The sequence below is a fragment of the Syngnathoides biaculeatus genome, chromosome 7 (assembly GCF_019802595.1).
Source record: "Syngnathoides biaculeatus isolate LvHL_M chromosome 7, ASM1980259v1, whole genome shotgun sequence".
NCBI classification, from domain to species: Eukaryota; Metazoa; Chordata; class Actinopteri; order Syngnathiformes; family Syngnathidae; genus Syngnathoides; species Syngnathoides biaculeatus.
This window is the reverse complement of record NC_084646.1, coordinates 27288305-27297649: the sequence shown is the minus strand read 5'-3', so window position 1 is coordinate 27297649 and position 9345 is coordinate 27288305. Positions and strand designations below refer to the sequence as shown.

Below are 9345 nucleotides of genomic sequence, written 5' to 3'. Positions count from 1 at the left end.
ATAGTGCTTCCTCCGGCACATAGCAAGAGAGAGAGGGAGAGGGAAGGAGGGAGATTTGCATTCATTTTGAAATTCTTTCCGGCTACATCTGCAATTTGAGGTACAACAAGATTTCAGCATGCCAAGCAACTTTCAAGGAAAATGTGAGGTATGACAATTTATTCTCAATGCACTTTAGATTTAATGTGTGTGCGTCTGTGCTGCAACTCTGAAAACATGTTTGATATTGAAATGCTACAGAAATGAGTAAAGGAGGCTTTAAAGCAAGGGCATGAATATTGCTGTTTCTTTATCATAAGCATTCTAATAAAGTCACGTGATAAGCGTTCGTATGATTCACGTCCATGGGTACAAGCACACACAAACATGTGCACAAGAGGAATCTAATGAAATACATTAGAATATTTCATCGATTCAGTCATAATCAATGTAAGACATTGATGTCAAACATACAGTGGGTGAGAACTGGCCCGTCAGGGGGTCTAATCCAGCCCATTGGTCCTGTTCTGCCCTTTACTAAAAATTTAAATCATTTCTATGACTAGGCTCTTATTTTGAAACTCATGCTATTATTCTGACACATGTACCATACAACCAGAAGTGCTTTGATACACGTGACTTGAAATGCATGAACCTGAGAGAAAGAAGAAAGATCTGCATAGCGGGGCATCCCTTCAATCAATAGACAATTTTGCGTGAAGCAATACTCATATACCAAATGTATTACATCATGTATTGCTACATCCATCCATTCTCTGAGCTGCTTAGCCACACAAGGGTTGTGGGAATGCTGGAGCCTATCCCAGCTATCTTCACCTAGGAGGTAGGGTACAGTGAACTGGTTGCCAGCCAATCGCAGGGCACATAGAGACAGACAGTCGTACCTACAATCCCACCTAGGGGGAATTTAGACTCTCCAATTGATGCATGTTTTTGAGATGTGCATGATTAGGTGACTTCACACAAACAAATCATGTCAGTGACTCGCTGTGGTGGTGACCCCCTGACAAGGAAAAATTGGAAGTCACTTCTTTGGAGCAATGTAAGATAATTCAATGCATGCTAATAGTTGGAGAGGGTGTTCCTAATTGTTTGTGCTAACGCTTACTAACTTCATATCAATTCGTATCTATTTTCAGCTTTTTATCGCAAGGTACTAAGTGACAATTAAATAAGAAGCAAATTTGAATTTCTATTTCTATAATGCTTTTCAGATTGGTCATATGATACATAATACCAAAAACAAGATAGCGATTAACAAATATTTATATTTTGTGAACCCAAAAGTGGTTAAAGAAAGAAAGAAAGAAAGAAAGAAAGAAAGAAAGAAAGAAAGAAAGAAAGAAAGAAAGAAAAAGAAAGAAAAAAGAAAGAGAAAAAAGTTAAACTGTTTTTTGTTTATATCTTATAAGGCTATACACTAGATATACTGGGTCTGCCCACTTGAGATCAAATTGGGTTGGATATGGCCGGCGAAGTCAAATGAGTTTGCACCTCTGATATAAGATTTTTCCTTGATTTAGTGCAACATATCTCTGCTTGAAATGGACTCAGAAAAGACAATGTGATTCATTCGGTTCATGCTACTTTTAATGTAATGAGCTCTGGCAATCTGTATGTGCCCCATGAGCAGTAGGTGGCCACACAAAGTGTGCAGGGGCATGCTTGTGACTAAAGGTCCAACTTCATTAATTGATTTATGCATTAATTCATTCATTTTTGATATCTTATCATGTCAAGTCTAATTAACAATTATGTTTTTGGTCTGTGGAAGCATAGACAGAAAGAGAGGTAGTAGGGGTGTAACAATTTGTATCACGATTTGTGTTACCTACTGGATTTCAGGATGATACAAGTTTATTTGGAACAATAACATCTGAAATGATTCAATGATAGGAAATCGATTCAGTAATGTTTTAGCTAAAAGTTACACCAGTGTGAATGTGAAATAAAAATACCTGCATACTTTACATCCATCAATTTTCTTAGTCACTTATCCTCATAAGGGTCGTGGGGAGTGCTGGAGCCTATCCCAGCTGTCAACAGGCAGGAGGCGGGGTACACCCTGAACTGGTTGCCAGCCAATCGCAGGGCACATAGAGACAGACAGTCGTACCTACAATCACACCGAGGGGCAATTTAGAGTGGCCAATTAATGTTGCATGTTTTGGGGAAGTGGGAGGAAACCAGAATGCCCGGAGGAAAACCATGCAGGCACAGGGAGAACGTGGAATCTCCACACAGGGAGGCCTGGGATTGAACCCGGGTCCTCAAAACTGTGAGGCCATCGCTTTCCAGCTGGTTCACTGTGCCGGCTGGGGAGAACATACAAACATCATACAGGTGAGGCCTGATTTTAACCCAGATCCTCCAAACTGCGAGCGTACCACTACACCATCAGTGACTATGATATCCTGTTCAACTTTCTCCTATTCAGTTGGCCATAGTCATTGTTGACTTTGATTGTGGCACTGCCATCTGTACATCTGTGGAGCTGCTGTGGCTCGGCTGTCATCTGCCTACTTCCGTGGAAATCATTGCCTTGGTGGAAGGCGCTGGACTTCAGTGTTGTCGCCACTGTGGCCAAGCAGTCTCCCGCAGCGGACTATCTGCCACCCAGCTTTGGTGGACCTATCCTTTTGTGTCATTATTCATAAAAGCTGCTCTCTGTACAAGCTTAAAGGAAGACCCTCCCCAAAATTCACATGTACAACAAACCCTCCAATGTGAAGTAATATTATTATTACATATATTTTGGACATGAATTGAAAATAAAAATTGAAAATAAAGAACATATTTAAAATACAACCAAAATATGGATATGTACCTGCTTTCACAGCCAAACACGGAAGAAACATCCTTGACTCCGCCCTTGACGTCTCCGGTGCTTAGCATTACAGACCATTCGTTCTAGCTAAGCGACTTGTTCTGCACCAAAACTGAGAAAAAGCACCCAAATTAGTGTTCTTTAACCTCCCGTGGGGTCAACCTGACGGGATAAAGCTGTGGCTGTCACAGTTAAGGCTCATTCAACAGTAGGGAAATTTGTAAGCATTTAATCATTACTGGTTATTAGCCGCTAAATCATAGTCTCTTGTACTGGTACGGTAAAGCAACAACATACGTTATGAGCGTGGCACAGCTGTTCAATCCCGGACTTACGTGTGTGGAGTTTCCATGTTTTCCCCATGTCTGCATGTGTGTAAACTTGCCTCCAGCCCGTTGACAGCTAGTATAAGGTCCAGCACACCTTCGACCATCGTGCAGCTAAGAAAATGGATGGATGGATGGATGGATGGATATATATGTGTAAGCACACAACATTTCCCGGTTACTATTTACGGCGATGCGCGCGTGCAAACCCCTCTGCCGCCATCCCCGCTGCGGGTCGAACGCAAGAAACAGAGTGCTTGAAAAGTACAATTTAGGGAAGGGAAAAAAAAAAGTCTGGCCACGCCTGCTTGTATAATCTCTACAATGAAACCAACTCCTCACAAAAGCATCAAATCTCCGCGGCCCATATAATGGGACTGTGGTGTTTACATAATTCACCCGCGGAACCTCGAGTTGGGGTGCGGGGTTCCGCACGGACTGTTTTTGATGTTGCGCTTCCGGAGGAAAGGTTAACAGAGTTCCCGCCGTTATGCGAGTACTTTGGTGATGTCGAACAATAAAGCAAGTTCTGTTCCTGTGTCCGACACTCCGCCTCCGACTCCTTTTCTCCGGCGCTACACTGGTGACCCCGACGTCAGTCCCGGCGTTTTCGAGACTGAAACGAACATGGCAACCGCCATCCTCAAATTGCCGGAGTTTTGGGAGACGTCCGCGGCAGCGTGGTTTGCACAGACTGGGGCTCAGTTCGCCCTCCGCGGGATCTCAGATGATTCCACGCGTTACTACCACGTTGTCTCAGCACTCGGGAGCTCAACGGCGGCCAGAGCAGTGAACTTCATCACCTCTCCCCCGGCCCGAGATAAGTATGCTGGGATCAAGGCTCACCTTCTCAAGGTTTTTGAGCTTTCACGGCCGGAACGTGCCCGACGTCTGTTGGCTATTAATGGACTGGGGGACAGCAAACCTTCCGAACTCATGGAAATGATGCTAAACCTGCTGGGCACGGAAGAGCCCAATTTCATTTTCATGGAACTGTTTCTCAGGCATATGCCACCGCATGTTCAGACGGCGCTCGCGAACAGTACTGCCACTGAGCCCCGGGCCCTGGCCGAGGAGGCCGACCGTTTCTTCCTGGCAACCCAGCGCTTCTCCCCTGAGACGCTGGCCGTGACGCGCAGTTACTCACCTTCGGGCGCGGGGGTGGCATCCAGCAGGGGCCCCTTCGGCACCGACGGCCGTGCTGGCACAGGCTTGTGCTACTTCCATGCCCGTTTCGGTGCGAAAGCGAAGAGGTGCCGCGCCCCTTGCAACTACGACGCGTCGGGAAACGCCAAAGCCCACGCTTCGCAGCGGCCGTGAGCGTGGGCGCGAAGAGCCGGCTGCTGTTCGTCAAGGACAACCTTTCCGGGCGCAAATTCCTTTGCGACACCGGCGCCCAGAGGAGCGTCCTGACGGCCACTGCGGAGGACGCCGCTGGCGGGACTCATGGGCCACCCCTACTGTCCGCTAATGGCTCCCCTATCCGCTCTTATGGCATGAGGACTGTGGACTTGTGTTTCGGGAGTCAGCGCTTCACATGGGACTTTGTCACTGCGGATGTCTCATTCCCTCTCCTCGGCGCTGATTTTTTTTGTGCCCACGGGCTGCTGGTGGATGTTAAGAGGAGCCGTCTGGTGGATGCACTGACTTTTTCCACGGTCGCCTGCGTCCGCAATGAGGCGACTTATGGTGGTCTCTCCAGTTCGCTATCGGACGGCACCAAGTATCAACTCCTCCTTGGTGAGTTCCCTGGCTTGACACGACCCACTTTCTCCTCTGCCACGACTAAACATGGGGTCGAGCACCACATTGAGACCAAGGGCCCCCCGATCCACGCGAGGGCCCGACGGTTTGATCCTGAGAAGCTAGCAGTCGCTAAGTCCGAGTTTGCCAACATGGAGCGTCTGGGCATTGTCCGCCGCTCGGATAGCCCGTGGGCCTCGCCACTACACATCGTCCCTAAACCGAGTGGTGGGTGGCGACCGTGTGGTGACTACCGCCGCCTTAACGACGCCACTACGCCCGACCGCTACCCTGTTCCACACATTCAGGACTTCTCAGCCCACCTGGCAGGCAAAATCTTGTTCTCCAAGGTCGACCTGGTGCGCGGGTATCACCAGGTTCCCGTGCACCCCTCAGACGTTCCCAAGACAGCTGTAATCACTCCGTTTGGACTGTTTGAGTTTCTGAGGATGCCGTTTGGTCTTAAAAACGCGGCACAATCTTTCCAGCGTTTAATGGATTCTGTGCTCAGGGACTTGCCATTTGTGTTCGTCTATTTGGATGACATCCTCGTCGCCAGCTCCTCGGAGGATGAACATCTGGTGCACCTCCGCGACCTCTTCGCAAGACTTGAGCAGCATGTCCTGATCATCAACCCGGCGAAGTGTGTTTTCGGGGTGCCCTCTATCCAGTTCCTCGGGCACCTCATAGACAAGAACGGCGCCGCCCCCCTTCCGGCAAAGGTGGAGGCCGTCTCCGCTTTTCCCTGACCTCGCTCGGCTCGGGGCCTCCGGGAGTTCCTGGGGATGGTGACTTTCTACCACCGGTTCATCCGCCGGGCGGCCCACATCATGCGCCCGCTCTATGAGGCTCTGAAAGACAAGGCCCCCAACCGGGACGTTGAATGGACGGCCGAGAGGATGGAAGCCTTCGAGGCTACGAAGGCCGCACTGAGTCGTGCCGCTATGCTGGCCCACCCGACCCACGGGGCCCCTGTCGCTCTCACTACCGACGCATCGGACTACGCTGTTGGAGCCGTATTCGAACAGTGGGTCGGCGGCGCCTGGCAACCGCTTGCCTTTTTCAGCCGTCAGCTGGTCCCCAGGGAGCGCAAATACAGCACGTTCGATAGAGAGCTCCTCGGCCTCTGGCTGGCGATCCGCCACTTCCGCTCCCTATTGGAAGGCCGTGAGTTCACCGCATATGTGGACCATAAACCCCTCACTTTCGCCATGTCCAAGGTGGCCGAGCCGTGGTCCGCCCGCCAGCAACGCCAACTGTCGTTCATCTCTGAGTACACTACGGACATCCAACACATCGCCGGCAAATCCAATGTGGTCGCGGACTGCCTCTCCAAGGCGATCGTCGGCACTGTGCATCTGGGTCTCGACTACTCCCGCATGAGCGCAGACCAGGTCTCGGACCACGGGGTGCAGGCCCTCAAGACTTCTGACACGGGTTTGCGCCTGGAGGAAGTCGCGGTTGGTGACTCGGGCGTCAGGTTGCTGTGCGACCTCTCAGCTGACCTGCCTCGGCCGCTGGTCCCTGCAAACTGGCGAAGAGCTGTTTTCGAGGCGGTCCACAACCTCTCCCACCCCGGAAGGAAACCGTCCGTGAGGCTGGTGGCCCAGAAGTTCGTGTGGCGCGGTCTCAAGAAAGATGTGCAGGCTTGGGTCGACTCGTGCGTGGCCTGTCAGCGGGCTAAGGTGCATCGCCACACAAAAGCTCACCATGGTGGACAGGACGACCCGCTGGCCCGAAGCCGTTCCCCTCTCCTCGACAACGTCGTCAGACGTGGCCCGGGCGTTCATCGGCACGTGGGTTGCACGCTTCGGGGCACCGTGCGACCTTTCCTCAGATCGTGGCCCTCAGTTTACCTCTGAACTCTGGAACGCAGTCGCTGAGAGTTTGGGGGTCAAGCTGCACCGCACTACCACCTATCACCCCCAGGCGAACGGTCTTTGCGAGCGGTTCCACCGCTCCATGAAAGCAGCCCTGCGTGCCGGCTTGACGGACGGCAACTGGTTGGATAAGCTCCCGTGGGTCATGCTCGGCCTCAGGTGCGCCCCCAAGGAGGACCTGTTGTCCTCATCCGCCGAACTCGTCTACGGCCAGCCACTGCGGGTCCCCGGCGAATTCATCCCGGACGCCACAGCGCCCTGGTCCGCAGCCAGGCAACGGTCCTCCCTGCTGGAGGCCGCAAAAGGGTTCGCGCCGGTTCCCACGTCGCAACATGGCACCCCAGCTGCCCGGCTGCCCCGTCACCTGCGCTCTGCGGATTTTGTGTTTGTTCGTCATGACGCCCACCGTGGACCTCTCCGCCCCCCATACGACGGGCCGTTCAGGGTCCTGGAGCACGGGGATAAGAGCCTGCTCGTGGACATTGGCGGCAGACCCGAGACTGTTTCCGTGGACAGGGTCAAACCCGCGCACCTGGACATTGCCCAGCCTTTGGGGTTGGCCCTCCCCCCGCGCTGGGGTCGTTCCCCTTTGCCCTGTGCCCCTGCGCCTGCCGGGGTACCCTTGACCCCGCCTGAGCCCTTGTCCCGTGACTCAATGGACAGTGCGGCCCCGCCCCCCTCGGCCCCTACAGTGCACACCCGCCGGGGTCAGGTCATCATCCCTCCACGGCACAAGGATTTTGACTATGGGTGAATTCTGGGGGGGCTTGTGTGGTGTTTACATAATTCACCCGCGGAACCTCGAGTTGGGGTGCGGGGTTCCGCACTGACTGTTTTTGTTGTTGCGCTTCCGGAGGAAAGGTTAACAGAGTTCCCGCCGTTATGCGAGTAGTTTGGTGATGTCGAACAATAAAGCAAGTTCTGTTCCTGTGTCCGACACTCCGCCTCCGACTCTTTTTCTCCGGCGCTACAGGACTGTTATTGTTGTCGTCAACACCACGCTCCTCCCGACACATCAACTTCCGCCTGTGTGGATTCTGGCTCAAACGCTTGAACATTGTACATTATTATTTTTGTTTTGTTTGCTCAATGGCGGTAATAGTAATAGCACGGAACATTGACTCACTGTTACACTCACTTTGTTGGCTCTGAGCACACAACACTTCCTGGTTACTAATTACGGCGATCTGTGCGTGCACCCCCCCTCCCCCCAGTCTTTCGCAAGAGGCTGACTGCTTGAAAAGTACAATTACTGTACAATCTCTATATCGAAGCCAACTCCTCAGAAAAGCATCAAATCGCCGTGGTCCATATAATAGGACTGTTATTGTTCATCGTTAGTGCCACGCCTCCTCTATAACATGTCAAGTGTTGGATGTGTGTAATCGGGCTCAAGCGCACAAGCTTGAACATTGTACATCATGCTATTTTTGTTTTGTTTGTTTTTAATTATTTTTCACAAAAATCGTCCACAAAATGCCAGATAGTGGACGTTCTGTGTTCAGTGAAACGTATCAGCGAGCAATGGGGGGTCACAACAGGAAGCAGTGCAGGCGTGGCAAACGCTGATTGGCTGTCAGTTTTCCAGCCAGGCTCATTGGAATGTCTGAGCGAGAGAGGAATTTCGATAATACTTTTTCAATTTAGAGATGTTTCTTTGTGAAATCTGTGGATAACTCGGGCATTAAAAGAAACACTGAACCCTCATCTACTACCTTTGAATGTGTGCTCCCATTCCTAATAGTCTCGATAAAGTATTCCTTTAACACAATGTGGGACATTAACACTTGTCTCTTACCTGTTCTTAATGAAGAATATTTTACATCTTGCATGACTCTTATAAAGAATAGCTCCTATAAACAGAAATGTCTCTTGTTCTTTGTTCTGGTTGCTATGTTGTTCCTTGTTCTTTGCTCTGAATGTCGTACCAGGGCAGCACCGACTGCCGGAGAAAAACTCCTTGTGTTTTTCACACATGGCCAATAAAGCTGATTCTGATTGAAATGCATTTTTGTATTATTATTATTATTCGTGAATAATATTTGTTACATGATGGTTACCATAACATATAACTGCTAAAGAAATATAAGGGAATACTTAAACAACACATCCCAGATCATGAATGAGACATTCTGGTTGAAAGTCTTAATTCGTTGCACAGTGGAAGTAGGCCTTAAAAAACAAACATATAGATATAACAAACATATAGAAATCAAAATCCTCATCCCATAGACATTTGGCTTTAGAATCATACTCAAAATCAAAGTATAAAAATATCCGATCCCAGGCTCATCTAAATTCCGTGGAAATCCCACAAGATGAGTCAAAATGAGCTGCAGTGAAGTCTGGCCTCTCAACATCTCCCCATCCAGTTTACGGGTTGCAGAGGAAACATTAACCCTCATCACCACAAAGAAATACGAAGATCACTCTCACTCTCAAGTGAGTGGACCATGAGGTAAAAAGCTTCAATTCACCAAGGAGATCTTGAAAACATTGCCCCAGCCAGATCTGATCAGGTAATCAGAACTACACAAACCCATCCTTCTGGTGGAGTTCACTGTCCGGT

The 9345-nt window shown here is 50.1% G+C and overlaps 1 long non-coding RNA gene across 1 annotated transcript; it reads left to right on the top strand.

Annotated features, from left to right (window-relative positions):
* The first annotated feature begins 495 nt into the window (after window positions 1-495).
* On the top strand, window positions 496-2711 carry LOC133503806 (uncharacterized). Its single transcript, XR_009795840.1, has 3 exons — window positions 496-823; window positions 2177-2343; window positions 2438-2711. It is a non-coding gene; the product is annotated as an uncharacterized LOC133503806 (long non-coding RNA).
* Window positions 2712-9345: the final 6634 nt, after the last annotated feature.